The sequence below is a fragment of the Tachysurus fulvidraco genome, chromosome 2 (genome assembly GCF_022655615.1).
Source record: "Tachysurus fulvidraco isolate hzauxx_2018 chromosome 2, HZAU_PFXX_2.0, whole genome shotgun sequence".
NCBI lineage: Eukaryota > Metazoa > Chordata > Actinopteri > Siluriformes > Bagridae > Tachysurus > Tachysurus fulvidraco.
In genome coordinates this window covers 10,764,847-10,779,588 of record NC_062519.1, presented here as the reverse complement: position 1 = coordinate 10,779,588, position 14,742 = coordinate 10,764,847, and the positions used below count along the sequence as shown (strand labels likewise).

General features: G+C 35.5%; 1 protein-coding gene across 5 annotated transcripts in view; it reads left to right on the top strand.

The window, feature by feature from the left end:
• iqsec1b (IQ motif and Sec7 domain ArfGEF 1b) overlaps nucleotides 1-14,742 on the top strand; it is a 192,784-nt gene that overhangs the window by 697 nt on the left and 177,345 nt on the right. The window lies entirely within an intron of this gene.

Here is a 14,742-nt window from a genome sequence, read left to right as displayed (position 1 = left end):
TGGAGCGGTGATCACAGGAGCCGCACACACCAGGCTTAAGCCACTAATCCTGCTACTAAGTCAACAAAAACACTTTTGTAAAGCCCCATGCAGTTCTATCCCAGTCTATTATTAGTAGTAGTATTAGTAGTAGTATTAGTATAAATCTCATCGATCCACTGTGTCAAGCAAAGCTGTTCCATTAAACCAGCTTCACTGCGTAATGAAGAAGGACCCAAGCATAACTGTACACTCCCGATAGGAAATCATTTAAAGCTATTTGTGTTTATTTCTCAAATCAGACATGTTTTGCGAGTAAATAGTCAAATACAGCTATCGTGTGCATGAACGTGCGTCCAGCTGTGAGTCTAGTGCTGAGATTGAGGGGTGAGATGTGTGGGAATGGAAATATGCATGCAGAAGGTTTAGCCCTTAACGTTGCTGTGATGGACATTGTATTGGTGTGCTTTAAGGGTTTTTATTTAGATGCATATGATAATGCCAATCTTAATCTACCCAAAAACTGTAAACTGTGGTCCAGAACTGGTCATTGTGTCTGTAAAAGCTGGGGAGTGCAGGTTCTGTCGATAATAAATTAAGAATGACATTCAGTGGATTGTGGAGCTGCTTTTCCATTTGCATGAGCATATTTACTTGTGTGCACAGCCTTAGAGAGTCACTAAACTCCCCCATAGAACGCTTTATCTCTGTATTTTTTCATTATATGTTGATAATCCCGGTAATGCCATGGTCAACCCGCCCTCTTTCACTCTCTCTTTCCAACATTTTAGAATGTTTAAGTCTTTATTGTGGCTGTGAAGCAGAGAGATCCATTAATCCTGGTATATTTATGGCTCACTACTTAAGCTTATGGATATAGGACTTTTAGGTCTGGGTTTTATGTACTTGATCCTGATTTGTAGAAATGTTGATTCATAAACCACTGTTTGACAGATGCTTATTTGCAGTGGGTTGTCTTTATTTTCCATTGGAGAAAAAAAGGCAGATTAATGAATTTTATTTAGCAGATTATTTAATTAAAAAAATGCTTTATCCAATGCTTACCCTTTAACTCTTATGTTCTATGTAGAATATTTTACTACAATTTGACATATGTGTGTTCAGACACGAGCACTTCTCTTCTGCCATGATGGGGTCTTTGATCATAGACTGTATATGGGTGTGTGCCTGTGTTTGTGTGTATACATACTGTATTTATTTGTGTAAAGGTAAATGAAGCTCTTTTAGAAATCTATAACTAAAGTGTGTGTGGAGGTCTGTTTGTTGCTCTGTACAGCCAAACTGTTTGATGGCTGACTTGAATTGCCAGAGCAGCAACACCTGCTAACAGTGCATTCTCTCTCTGTACTGTAATACAATGCTGAACAGATGCTGAGCTGATGGCTTTGGCCCAACCCTCTGTACAAGTTTGTTCCTTCCTCAGACTCCATCAGGCAGCACATCTTAACACAGCAGTGCACCAAGTGTAGCTATTCCATTTCCTCCCAGCGAAAACTATAAGGGTCTGAATGGAAGTAAAATATAACTAGTTGTCTATCTATTGCCCAACAGTCCTTGGAGTTTGGTATTATTCAAATTAGACCTCTAAGTGAGTCATACAGTCTTTTTTTGTGAACTATTACAGAAGATCCTCACAGAGCTGCTTGTCAGATGACCAGTGACCTATTAACATAAGATATCATAAGAATATTAAACAACAACTAACCCATGAATGACCACCTTCAGTACTGGAGCTTCATGAGTCTAGTTGGATCATATTGCACCAGGTACAGCTGAGTGGGGAAAACAACCGACATTCCAAGTGTTAGCCATGTGTGTGGTTTAAGCTTTGAATAGCACTTAGTCACTTCTGTAAGTAATGAGTTATTTTATTCATAATAAACCATAATAGATGTTTTTTGTTATCGGAATCTTTAAACATTCATAGTTTCAGATGATATCAGTGCAGTTAATGAAGCAACTGAGTTTGCCAAATGAAGTCCAGGAGAAATAAATTCTGCTTTAACATACTCTGATAGTCTTAAGCATTTATCCATCTGTCCATCCATCCATCATCTGTAGAGCTTATTATTCACAGGGTCTCAGGTAGCCTGAAGTCAATCCCAGGGGACTTTAAGTCAAGTCAATAAGATTTTATTGTCATTTCAACCATATGTAGATGACCCATTACACAGTGAAATGAAACCATGTTTCTCCAGGACCCTGGTGCTACATAAAACGACACAAGTCCTTATCTCTGTGTTTTTATGCAGCTCTTATACAAGTCCTAGCCACATAAAGTGCAATATGTGCAACCTAGTACAAACAGTAATGTACAGTATATTATAAAGTAGATTGTGCAAAGTAACTTGGTGCACATACAGTAACAGGGTATGCCCTGGACGGGGTGCTAACCCATCCCATTCAATAAAAGCCACGCTTTGTACAATTTAGAATGCCTCTCTGTCTGCAAAGTATGTATTTGGACTAGGGAGGAAACTGGACTATCTAGAGGAAACCTCACTACAAGGTAAGGAGGAAATGCCTGGGGACAAAATGCAAAAGGTGGGAATCAAACAACCGATCCTGGAGGTGTGTGCTAACATTAGGCAACTGCTCTATTGCTCAGTTATTATTTTTGAATCATGATTCTCTGCATACAGGACACTTGAGGTTGCAGTGTGAGATGAGGAAAAAGAGTGAAATGGTACATAAATGTATAAGCAAACCATGTGTGCAGTGGTCCATTAAGATAAAGATGAATTACAGGGCTACTTAATTCCCAGCCATACCCTCCTCCTCCTCCTCAGTTTGCATTTTAACTTCTTGCACTTCTTCTCTTTACACAGAAACTCCAACACATGCAGTGTTGTGTGATTATGAAATTGTATTGATTTTCTTGAGCTTTGGTGTTTTGAGGCTTTTTCAATGCCATGATGAAACTCGTTATGTACAGCTATCTATTCTGTCTGCCTAGTATTTGATTACACAATATTGGCCAAAAATTCATATTACAGTCTGATTTAAATGGCAATAAATATTAAAATGAAAAGCTAAGCATCACATGTGAGATGGTGTATGTGTTTTGAAATTTGTTGATATGTCGTGTAGGGTATATCGAGCTGCAGGCATCTTCCTGGCCGGTTGCACTGCTGTAAATTGGCTTGTCAAGTGGCAGTGTAGCCAGATACAGATGAGGTTTCAGCATACTGGCACAACAGTTGTGCAGCAAAGATCTGGGTTCACTCTCCTGACCTTTAACTCTACAGAGTACATGTGGGTCAGCCTGTAAGTCTCTCCCTGCCTGTGTTGACTAACGTCCTCAGACACTTATTGGAAAGGGAGAATAAAACAACTGTACTCTTGGATACCTTTCACTTCTCGGTGTGAGAAATATAAGAGGAAAACTCAACGCTGGATGGTTTGTTTACATTGTTATTGTTTTCCTGTTACAGTATTTACACACACAATAGTGTATAACATAATCTGTAGAATAAGTGGACAAAGGTGCTATTGGATATTTTTGATTAATAAAAGCTATTTTGCACATACACTTTTTGAGAATTGAGATCAGTGTTTTTGTTTGGTGACAACACTTAAACAACAAAATTGTCATATTGATACGACAGCAGTGTTGAATCTCTAATCTGATTGGTCAGAATGGGTTGATTAATATTCGCTCACAGCCATTAGGTTTGTGTGACTTTATAATGACATTACTTAGCTACAACATGTAGTATAGGTCATCACAAATTATTTCATTTCCAGTTCTGCTGACTGTTAAACATTTTTTGTAGGGAACATCAGCACATGCTTGTAATGAGTCAATCAGAAATACGCTAAAAGACTAGTGGTTTTCTCCCCAAACAATGAAAGCTGAGCTAACCAGCATGGGAACCTGGACTGATTTGCACAGGTGTTTTGAACTCTTCAGTATTAAGATGCTTCCTGGAAGCCGCTCCCTTCCCCCAGGCTCATGCACATTCAGCTCACATCGAGCTCACGCCCCGTTGTGTTTTATCCTTTACTTATCACATTGAGCAGGAGGCATTTTTGAATCTCTGACTGATATTTGTATTGATTGGTTCAGACATCCTGTGTTGTAAAGACTGCCTTTGACAATAGCTGTTTTTTTTTTGAACATGCATGGTAGAGAGGGGAAAAAAAGGTTTTTCTATTTTTCTGCCAAATTCAGTAAAATCATGCTTGTGAGCATTTCTACATTTCTACTTGCCTTCCACAGTTTCATTGTTATTGCACCTGTTCACCAGGTCAGGCAGTTTGTGTTTCATTTTGTGTGTTGGCTTTCTGTGATGTGCTAGAAGAGAGAGGGATGTTGTGGTGGAGCAGATCGCTAGTTTTCTTTGCTTGTGTGCTTTGCCACGTCAGCTCTCAGCCTTGTGCTGACCACAGCAACCACAGCAAGCTGCCAGCCCACTCTGAGCCTGGATGGGCTACTGAAGTAACACTATGTTGTGTTTGTTTAAATGCAACAGCATGCAGTGTTGAAGCAGTGAATTATGAGTGCTGCATTGCTGGTGTATCCGAGCTGAATTCTTTGGAATGAACTTTATCATTTGAGACACTACTCTGAAGATGTAGTTGAGAGTAACATCAGAGTCTCTCACACCTGACCTGAGCCACTGAAGTATTATAGTGAACCTTTTAAATGGATATGATTAGAAGCTATTCAGTAAAAAAAAAAGAGAATTTAAAAAATTATTAACACCAATAACAGGCTCTGAAAGCAGGATATTTCAAAGAAAATGCAAAGCCCAGCTCAATCTATTCATCAGCACTATACACTATTAGTCCTAGCTTCCATCTTATTAAACTGAATAGGATTTTTAAAAATGTATATTTAATTATCAAGGTCTAAAATATTCATAAATAATAACAATTAGGACCAAAATTTCAATATTGTAACACTCCCTTGATTTTTATTTATTTATAATTTTTTTTAACAATAAAAACTCAAATACGCTTATCAGTTCTAAGATTGCATTTATTTTTTATGCAAATGGTGGTTATAGAGTTGTGTAAATAATTAACCTTTATTTGGAAAATATGACTCTTGTGTAAGGATAGTGGTCCCTGCATTTTAAAACTTAATCACCTAAACAACCCCGATCAAAAGTTTCCACACCTGTGACTTATTGTAATTAGTGTCTGTGTATAAATAGTGAGTTTCTTAGCTCATGAGGCGAAGCACTAACTTGGCTGGATACTGCATCATGGTAAAGACAAAAGAACTGCCAGTGGATCTGTGTAATAATGTAGTTGATCTTTATAAAGCAGGAAAAGGATAAAAAGATATCTTAACAGCATTGTCAGTATTGTTTAAATAAAAAGGTGGAAAATAAGAAGCCACAGTCAAGTAGACCAAGAAAAATTTCACCTACTACTGCAAGAATTATTGCTCAGGACGCAAAGAAGAACCCACAAAAATCTTTGGGAGAAATACAGGCTGCTCTGGAAAAAAAGTGTTGTTTCAAGAAGTCCCGACTTCAGTACGCCAGACAGCACCTAGTCAGCTTCTGGAGTCATTTATAGTGATGAGACCAAAATGTAACTTTATAGTCACAACCATAAACACTATGTTTGGAGAGGAGTCAACAGGGCCTAAGGCTAAACGTACACCATCCCCACTGTAAAGCAAGGTGGTGGATATTTTGGGCCCCTTGTGAGCTTCAGTGGCACAGGAAAGTAAATAAAAATTGACGGCAAGATGCATGCAGCATGTTATCAGAAAATACTGGCAAAGTTGCTTTCTACAGCATGGGATGATTTTGGATGTTCCAACATGACGATGATCCAAAGAACAATGCAAGGTTGACCCTCCAATTGCTACAGCAGAAAAAGGTGAAGGTTCTGGAGTAGCCATCGCAGTCGCCTGACATCAATATGATTGAGTCACTTTGGGGCAGTTTGTGCAAACAACCAAAATATTTACATTTTCCCAAGAAGAATGGGTAGCTATACCACCTGAGAGAATTGAAGACAATTATTACTAAAGACTGTATGCCATCATTGATGCTAAAGGGGACACAATATTAAGAAATAAATGTATGCAAACATTTGAACAGGGATTATTTCCTTATTTTCTTTTTTGTTATGTTTTGTTTAATTGTTCCATTCTGTTATGCCTTGCATATTATCTTGAGTCATATAAGAAATAAAATAACCTTGTTTTGCATTTTCACTCATGTTTAAAAAAAAAAAAAAAAAAAAAAAAGTACACATCTTGTAAATTCTACAAAGGTATGTTTTTTTGTTGTTGTTTTTTTTAATATAGAAGTGTTTCACAATTGTTTTGTTTGCTGCAGTTGTGTCTCAGGCTGTGTGTGCTGAACTGTGGTGCACACAGAACACCATTGGTCTCTTAGCTACGAGTCTGTTCATTAAACACATTAAAGCATTTCCAGTGAAACTTTTCTAGAGGGGAAAACTGTTCTTTTGTCAGTATGTAAAGAGAACATGGATTGTCCAAGGCCACCTGTGTTGCATATTCATCTTGGATTATAAAACTTTTTTTTTAATATTACATCAAGAACAGCACAAGAAAACACCACAACTGGGGACACAACTAACTCCCAGTGATGACATTTATGTGTTAAATTTATTCTTAGCCAAATTTCCAGATAGAAATATTTTAATACTGCGGGTGAATTAAGTTTTATTCAGTTTGTCTTTATATGGCTTGCCAGCCTCACAGAAATAAAGTTAATAAACAATAAACAGAGTAATTCTCAAACATAAAATTTCCACATAGTAAAAAAACCCATTAAAATCTGCTCTTCACTACATCAGCATGCGATTTGTGATCTCTCTGTCAAATATAATTGTACCATGTTGCGGTATTCTACCTTATTAGACTGGGGGATTATGTGACCCCAAACTACCTTGTTATTGTTCCTCTTTCTCTTTTATGGTACACTGGTTTAGTAATGGTGATCCTCAGACAAATCTGAGGAAAGGAATTGAAAGCCACCGCATCTACAGTTTTCTATGTGCAGTGTATAAAAATGTTGCTGTGCCACAGCTAGGTTTATATCAGGTTAAGGTAAAAACACCACTCAGGGGAAGCCCATACAATCTCTTTTCATCTTTTCAGTAAATTACATTTCCAGCTCCATGCTTGACTGACTTGCACTGGATTCTGACTGAAACTGAGATGTGCTCCTTACACGTAATTGTGTTGTTTTTTTCTTTCCCCTTTTCCTCTCCAAAGTTCAGTTGTCATGTTTCTTCGGAGTATACACCCTGGCTGTGCAAAGATCAAAAGCAATAGATCCTATTAAATAAAAGTGCCGCAACTATGCGTTTAACGTGCACTGCTAAGACCTCCAGCAGCTCATCTAATGATCCCATGGGTGCCTTTTTCAGCATCCTTATTTTCTTTAGCAGCATTGCAATAAGGTTGCCTTATATTTTGCTTTCAAGTTGAGCTCACTGCCAAAAGCACTGTTGGAAGAGGCATTTTTGAATTACATTGTGATGGATAATTATGTGAGAGAGTAAGAGTGCAGAGAAATAAATGGCACCTGTCATATATTTTCCGTGTGTGTGTGTGTAATGTGTATAACCTTTGATGTGCTGGATTATAATGTTAATATAAAGAGAGAGAATGGGCATGCAGGGCTTTTGTCAAACCAGAACAGAGTGATTTTAAAAGCTCTCTTCATGACTCTGTACATGGCATATATATATATATATATAATGATGTGTGTGAGATACATTGAGCTTTTTTTGTTTATTAGACTTTACAACATATATAAAATATAATAAATATATATATAAAATATAATAAATCAAAAAATGTGTAGATAAAGGACATACTGCCTTGGCAAAAGAAAGTACACATTTTTCAGTTGTTCTTTATAGGTGCATAAAACAAAACAACAACAAAAACAGATTTCAGTCTTTAATGAAATTTTTCAGTTCAAATTTATTTGTATAGCACTTTTAACATTGTCTTAAAGCAGCTTTTTCAGAATATAAGAAACCTATAACAAAAAGTTTATTATATAAAGATTAATATGATACAAAAGTTCAAAATTAATATTAGACATATTTAAATGTATTTGCATTTATCCACAATGAACAAGGTGACTGAGGAAAAACTCTCGAGAGGAAACCTTGAGAGGAACCAGACTCAAATGGGAACCTCATCCTCATTTGGGTGACACTGGAGTGTGTGATTATAAATATACAGTCCGATTATCGTTGTATGGATGAAGAGGTTGTTGTCCTCAAAGACCACATGTTGTTGGCATCTCCTAGTGTGTTCAAATACTTTATGAAGCAGAGTCCAACTGGAGCTGGTACAGTACATCTCTAGATGTCTCAGGATCCTCACATGGTTGGACTCTTCTCAATGAAGGTCCCAAATCTTCATAGCACAGAACACAACTGGAGCTGGTACAATTTCTACTGGTGAGAAATTAGTGTAGCTTCTGTTCATCAGCAAGCACTAGATGATAATGTGCATTTGATCGGATGTACTAGAGCATAAGATTATGGGATGTATTACAGTATGTTTATGCTTGACTAAAGAGAGAGGTTTTTAATCTACAATTAAACTGAAAAAGTGTGTCTGAGCCCCGAACACCATCAGGAAGGCTATTCCAAAGCCCTACCACCTTAAGTAGGCTTTGATATTCTGGGATCTACCAGGAGTCCTGAGTTTAGTGATCTCAGAGGGCGTGAAGGATTGTAACGTATATAGTTATTTGTTATTTTATTCCTCAAAAGGAAAGCAATAAGGTAGAGAAAAATCAGTGTTGTAATGTAACAGAGTACAAATACTTCGTTACTGTACTTAAGTAAAAATGTCACGTATCTGTACTTTACTTCGCTATTTAAATTTGTCAACTTTCACTTTTACTCCACTTCATTTCCTAGATAAAATGTATACTTTTACTCAGTTATATTTCTACTAAGCATCTTCGTTACTCGTTACTACAAAATAAAATCAGAAGATATGTGTGCGACTGCAATAAGGGAGGTTTGGCGAATCACTGCTGCTAGATTGTATTACGCAGCTCTGCACGCTCTACGGAGAAGCACTGGTACGCGCAGCATGCATGCGCAGTCAGAGCTGGAGGTGGTTATCTACAGTATAACTTTAATCGGGGAAAGCCGCAAATACGGCAACCAAAAGCAGTGAAATGTCACTATTCTTATTACTAGAGTTGTAGCACAAGCAAAATATTAATGCAAACAATCCATACAATACTAAATAAATATAACATTTATTCATTTGGTCTTTGTCTTGTGAATATTTGTTTATTAATGACTGCATTCATTGGACACAGTGTTTGTAGAGAATGCACACATACATGAACTGATCTGATTCAAGACTGGCATCATTACATCATGCATAACATTTTAGTGTCTACTTTTGTCATTTAATAATACCATAACTTTTGGCTTACTATGTAGTCATATAATATATAATATAAAACTCTTCTTGTTTTAAAAACTCCTAAAGATGAAACCCTAGAACCGTCCCTGATCTTATACCTACCGAAAATCACTGAAATTTTACTTTTACTTCAAATACTTAAGTACATTAAATATCAGAAAATGACTTTTGATACTTAAGTACAGTAAATATCAGATACTTTAAGACTTTTACTTGAGTAATATTCTAAAAGGTGACTTTCACTTCTACCAAAGTCTTTTTTTTAGTACGATACTTGTACTTTTACTCAAGTATTGCTTTCTAGTACTTTATACAACACTGAGAAAAATAAGTGCAGCCTATAATTCAGTACCACATACAACTACCTTTACAACAGTAACTTGAATTAGGTATTTTCTCTAGAAGTTTATTCATTTCTCTCTTCATTTTTAAGAAATTTTGAGACAATGTCTATTGTAAAAAGCGCTATACAAATAAACTTGAATTGAATTGAATTGAAATTTTGGTCCACTCTACAATATTACTATGATGTTTGATTGTAGTTGTTTATGCACAGCTTCCTTAAGGTCCTTCCTGGATTTGACTTGGCCAATGTGACGCCGTGATAGGATCACTGTCCTTTTGCATGACCCAGTTTGGCCCAGCTTAAGCCGCTGAACGGATGGCCTCAGATTTGTCTCAAGAATATTCTAGTTGAAAGTTGTGGTCATTGTTATCTCACTGACTTCTAGTTTAGTTTTTCTGTAGCTGTAATCAAGCCCAAATAATCCACCTTCTCCACCATGCTGGACAGTTTATGTATTGAGTATTATTATAATAATTATGATATCTAATTATATTATATTACATTAAACGATGCTGGTAATTATATTTTATTATATGATGAGTCAATTCTCAGTACCAGTCCCAAGCCCATATTAAAAAAAAAAAAGAGGGTTGAGCCAGGAAGGCCGTGTAGCGTAAAAACTGCGCCAAATCTAATTTGCGGACCATGTGACCTGCTGTGGTGACCCAGAACAGGGAGCAGCAACATATTCTATATTGTCAGTAGATTATATATTTATTTACTGTCAGACATGGTGGTGAAGGCAGATTATATATAAAAGCATTGCATGATGATGACCAGATCTTACCAACAGATTATTTGTCTCATCAGTTCTAGAACTTTTTTCCGATTGTGTTTTATTGTACATAAACAGTTATGTTCTTACAGTAATAATAATAACCATTATAATTTAAGAAGTGTTAACAGTCAGTTTGAAAAGCAAATAGAAACACACATTCACGCTGCTGTTATAAACTGAACTAAAATTTCTTCTTCTTATTATTATATTATTAGTTTAATATGCTCAAACATTAATGGTCATGAGTTGGGGAGCTTTGTGTACATCTTGTTGATGTAGCCCAAACTATGTTTTTTCACACCTTCCACAGCTTGCTTACAGTATGTCTTTATTAAAAACAAACTTGTCCTTAGTCTCTCACTTCATCACTTCTGTCTTGTTTAAGATTTTGTTACATATACTGAGGGCTTTGCTTGATAAAAAGAATGTTGCAAACATGAAAATAATAGACCTGCAAATGATACAATGCAAATTATATTTTTGTGCAGAATTAGAGCTGTACTCACAAGCCTGTTTCTAACAAACAACTGTTATCTGTGTTACATGCATTAATTTCCATTGTAGAACTGTTACTGTGAATACTGTTTATCATTCTCGCGTTCTTTAGGAACTGAAGCCGATGTTTATTGCTTTAAAGACGGGAATTCTGTTATTTGTGCCAAGCGTAATTAACATTCTAATAATGTAATTTATCATCCTTGGAGTGAGAATTCCCTCAGGGTGTTGTGGTTTAGAAAAGTTAGCCTAAAGCCAGTTCACTATTTTAGATGTCAGCACTTTGGTCTTATTAACACACCATTCATCTATAATTAGAGATGAGTTTTAGACTCTGTGTTACTGCTAGTATAATACATGTAATAGTCTATTGAATTAGACAGCAGTCAGAATATCCTTTAAAAAAATAAACCATTTTTTTTATAGTTAATTTTAGAAATTACATGGAGCACTTGCTTGTGATACCTTGTCCTATGTCAATACGCATAGCAATTAAAAGCAATTTACCAGAAACATTTGCTTTAATACACTGAATTTGGAATTTGAGAGGTTTTCTTCAAGCAAATTCCATTCACAGAGTTTACTGGATATTTTAAATAGCATCTACTGCGTATTCTTTCATGTAGGAAAGTTAGATGCCAGCATGTGTTGCATCTTGACACTTTGTAATTTTGTATTATTTGTAAAGCTGGCTTGTTTACTGCATGGAGGAATATTTTAAACAAACCTGAAACTCTTTTAATGGCTAGTCCACATGTATCATGTTCCTGTGATCACCAAATACATGCTCCAGGAATTTGCTTCATTTAGCCACATTTGTCAAGCCGTTGTCAAGCCTTGCTACTGCTGCTACTGTTGGGCCCTTGAGCAAGACCTTAACCCTCACTGGCCCTGTGCTCTGGCCCCAACCTCCAAAGTTGGGATATGTGAAGAAAGAATTTCACTTTGCTGTTATATATGTGACAAAATATAGATAGATAGATAGATAGATAGATAGATAGATAGATAGATACATACATACATACATACATACATACATACTGTACATGGGTAGTTGACAAATGACCAAGAAAAAGTAATTTTTTTGGAAAGCATAACTTTTTTAAGAAAAAATACATATATTTGTGGAGTATGAAAACTGCCGTTTCAGAAAATAGTACTGGTCACTCATTTTGTCAATGACTTCACATATTTTTTCACTTTTTCACTCAACAATACTGTAAATGTGTCCTATGGTGTGACATTTAAAAAGTACTAAGAAATTATATTAAATAACATAAAATAAATACTTGAGACAGAATTGTTCACATTATTAAAACATTATTTTCTTAAAGTGATATTTATTTTACATGAAAGTACTAATTAGAATCATTTTCACCATGAATAGATGAAGTTGACAAACTTTTCCCTGTGGTGTGTCACACCAAAGGAAAAAACTTAACAACTTCAGTGGTCTTAAAACATAGTTAAATATTTAAACAATTCTGAGAGAAATACTTACCATGTGCACTTCTCATGGCCTTCATGGGGGTCTTCAGTCACATGACCTTGAGTGGGGTCTTTCAATTAAATGTAGTTGTCCATGATATTGCCCAAATTTAAAATTAGGTTTTTGCATAACACCAAAGGACATTTTTTTCTGTGACAAACTTTATGAAATTCCTACACTTTTAGAAATGTATGTATATGAAAAGTGATGGCCACTTAGTGAAATAGACACTTGCACAATTATGCCAGGAGTGTTCATTAAGATTTTTAAACATTATTTTCTTTATTTATAAAATGTAATATTTATGAAATAATGTTGTCTACCGTCACACCATAGGACAATTTTGAGATTTACTTGACAATAACTTGGGTATTAAAACAACAAATTCATATAAAACAAGAAAATGTTTAACCATTTACAGTATTATAAATTATGTTTTATCTCCTGTGACAGTGAAAAAGCTATGTCACGTCAACTACCCACATACATACATACATACTTCCTTCCTTCTTTTCGTCCGTCCGTCCGTCCATCTATCCATCCCTCCCTTGTTTCCTTCCCTGAGGAAATTCAAGCATCCAGTGGCAACACACAGAGAAAAAAAAAAGGGATTCTTTTCTAATTTCCTTCCTGAGTAGGAATTATGCTGACATCATGTGTTCTCACACAAAAATGTATTCATGTCAGCAGGAGATTTGGAAAAATTGATTGATTAATAGCTTTTCATAGTAATGATAAATTTCTTCACTTTTACCTTGGGAAGATATATGGGTGGTTTCAGTTAATGAAGGGGAATTAATATATTGTCTATTACATTAAGAACATTTAATTATTGTTAATTCCACATCTTTTAGTGGTCACTGATTTAGTCCATACATACTTTGTTCATCCTCATTGAAGAAACATTTTACAGTAGGGCAAACGTGATGATAATTTTATTTGTTTAGCACTTTTAGTGATGAACATTGAAATGAACAGCTTTTAAAATATATCAATTTAAATTTGTATCTAATTAGCAAGTTTGAAGCAATTGTGGCCAGGAAAACTTCAAGAGGAACCAGATTCAAAAGGGAACATTTCATTTGGGGGACACCAGCTAGTCTGATTCAATATCATTTTCCTTTTATAATGGTCAAAAGTGTGATTTATGTTACCATTCTTTTTAGTTATAACATGAAGTCTATCTTGTAGAAGTTAGCAACTGTTCACTGATGGAGACATGAGTGCTGAACTGTTCAGGGCAATTGCAGTCCTAAAGCTATAATAGAAACCATGAAGATGACTTTGGACTGCAATTGCTAAGTGGTGCAATCCACAGTAATCACATTTATCTGTAGGCTGTCCATGTGGATCTGTCCTCTGCAGTATAGAGTGCTTTCTATGAAACCAAAATGGATCCAGCTAACAACCATGATGCCCTTTTATTAAATAAAAAAGTCAATGATAATACAGAATCATAATGGAAAAAAAAAGAATTAAGCCTGTTTAATTATAACTATCATTACAGCATTAGGCTAAATTTACAAATAAATTGATAAAATAGTTGGAAACATGAATGTGATTTGTTCATGGATGTCATCCAAAGCCATGCTCTCTTCCCCTATCTTATCTCTTATTTCGATTTTAATATTTCTATATAATAAAAGGCGAATTTGATCAATAGTAAGGAAATGTAGTTTCAATATATGTTGACACTAGCTACCATTAGACATTTATATAGTTAACTATTAGCAGCAGCAAAAATAGTCACAAATCTGATGTCAGCTGAAAGAGAGAATAGATTTTTTGATAATAAGATATTTGATAATAAAACTTTTTATCTAAAAAAATTAATCTGATGACGTTTATATTTATATTAAAGAGCTGGGGTTTGGGGTTTTTGCTTTTGTTGCTTGTTTTCTTTTATTTCTAGGCTGTATTACTGATTGATTTAAATAACTTATAGAAAATAACAATTCATGAGCAGGGAAAAAATGCTATAAAATGCATTGTTCTTCCATGACTTGTGCTAATTACATACCACTAGTGATTTTCTAGAATAGACTGTAATGATCATGCAGCTCACATGCTCTTCATTCAGTTGGGTGGTAAAATCAGGGCACATGACCTAGACCTGACAGAGAAACACCTTTATTGCGTGTTGTTTGTTAAAAGTCCAGTGACAAAGCAAGGCTTTTCACATGCAGTTATAACAGACAGAATGATTGGCAGTAGGTCAGAGAGGGTGA